We start from the raw sequence: 2,319 nt of genomic DNA, 5'->3' as shown, positions 1-2,319 counted from the left end.
CTGCTGAATTTCATCCTGAAGGACTGCCAGCCCCTCAGCACTGTTGAGAGGGAAGGGTTCAGGGAACTGGTTCAGGTCCTTGAGCCTCATATGTTTGCCAACCAGAAAGGTTTGTGTGGAAAGGATCTAAAGCAGTCCTTGATATCTCCAGTTTATTTCATCTCTAATTTCAATGTATTGATTTACTCTGGGTGTCATTTTCAGACCATCAAACAAACGGTGGCCAAAAAGTACCAGGAGGAACGGGAAGGAGTGAAAAAGGAAGTCCAGCTGCCATGTGGACATCTGTGGACATGGAGGCTCCCTTGGCTCTGACCTGTCACTGCATTAGTGAGAATGAATGTGTTGGGAGTGCAAGACTTTCCACAAAGTCACCCTGCTGACAGTTTGGCCCCAGTCCAAAGAGGCCTGATGGAGGACTGGGCCATCACCAACAAAGTCAAGTGTCTTGTGAGTGACGCAGCACCAAACATGACAGCATCCACTAGACAGCTCCAAATTCACCACTCAGTCTGCACTGCACATCGTCTGAATCTAGGAGTCAGAAAATCCTGTGATCAGATCCCCACTTCCATCATCAGACACAAAGCCAGGAACACTGTCACATCCTTCAGATCAGCACTACAGCCAAGGAGAAGCTGGCACAGGTGCAGCAACAGATGGGAGGGCCAACCCTGAAACTCATCAGTGAGGTGCCAACACGCTGGAACAGCACACACAGCTGTCAGGGCTGCATGATGAGAGGGAACCAGTGTGGGAACCTCTGGCCTCTCTAAGACAGATTTGACTCCACTGACAGCTGAGGAGTTCACCACCATAGGAGAAGCACTTCTAGTAAACAGAGGTCATTCGAGTAGCCTGGTCCCTCTGTGGTTGAGCTATAATTTTAGGAAATATGCTCATTATTCAATGGTGACATCTCTCTGCTGAATAATGTAGAACTGAACGGATCCACTGGACCTTCTTTTTACAAACAGCAGCATGCAGCAGCTGTCCTGAGTGGAAAACTGCACATTTCTGTTGGTGAGAGTTAATCAAGTGATGGACTTTGTCTCTCAACAGAAGCTGTGTGGAAAAACCCTGCAGCTACGAGCGCTTCAGATTCTGAGAGTGATTCTTACGCCATTGGCTGGTTTAACCTGGCGTCTGACCGTGGAGGTGGCCGAGAGGAGCGTGACATGGCTGCACAGGTAAATCAACTAAAGCAGAGTTAGTCTTTGGCAGCAGGCCAGGCCGACAAATGCTAATGTCTCTGACTGACTGACTGATGAAGTTGGACCATTGGTCAGCCACAATGATGCATGACCCCCAATAGTGGCCTGGGTCTTTATGAAGCTCACAAGACTGTGAGCATCATTTTGATGTCATGAGCAACTCTCACTACATCACTGTAGCATCAATTTGAGGTTATTAGCAACTCTCATTACATCACTGTAGCATCATTTTGCGGTTCGTCGCAACTCTCACTACATCACTGTAGCATCATTTCTGAGGGAGGTAGCAACTCTCATTACACCGCTTTAGCATTATTTTGAAATTACTATCAACTCTCACCACATCACTGTAGCATCACTTCTTAGGTTTGTAGCAACTCTCATTACATCACTGTCAGCATCATTTTGAGATTCGTAGCAACTCTCACTACATCACTGTAGCATCATTTTGAGGTTCCTCGCAACTCTCACCACATCACTGTAGCATTATTTTGAGGTTCGTAGCAACTCTCACCACATCACTGTAGCATCATTTCTTAGGAAAGTAGCAACTCTCATTACATCACTTAAGCGTGATTTTGAAATTACTATCAACTCTCACCACATCACTGTAGCATCATTTTGAGGTTCGTAGCAACTCTCACCACATCACTGTAGCATCATTTCTTAGGTAAATAGCAAACCTCATTATATCACTGTAGCATCATTTTGCGGTTCGTAGCAACTCTCACTACATCACTGTAGCATCATTTCTTAGGGAAGTAGCAACTCTCATTACACTGCTTTAGCATTATTTTGAAATTACTATCAACTCTCACCACATCACTGTAGCATCACTTCTTAGGTTTGTAGCAACTCTCATTACATCATTTTAGCATCATTTCTTAGCTTAGTAGCAACTCTCACTACATCACTGTCAGCATCATTTTGAGCATCCTAGCAACTCTCACTATATCACTGTCGCATCATTTCTTAGGTTAGTAGCAACTCTCATTACATCACTGTAAGCATCATTTTGACATTAGTAGCAACTCTCACTACATCACTGTAGCATAATTTCTTAGGTTAGTAGCATCTCTCATTGCATCACTTGATTATCATTTCT

This window comes from Aulostomus chinensis, chromosome 1, assembly GCF_037954235.1.
Source record: "Aulostomus chinensis isolate RoL2024-O1b breed Wild chromosome 1, RoL_Achi_v1.0, whole genome shotgun sequence".
Classification (NCBI taxonomy): domain Eukaryota; kingdom Metazoa; phylum Chordata; class Actinopteri; order Syngnathiformes; family Aulostomidae; genus Aulostomus; species Aulostomus chinensis.
This window is presented reverse-complemented; position numbering follows the sequence as displayed.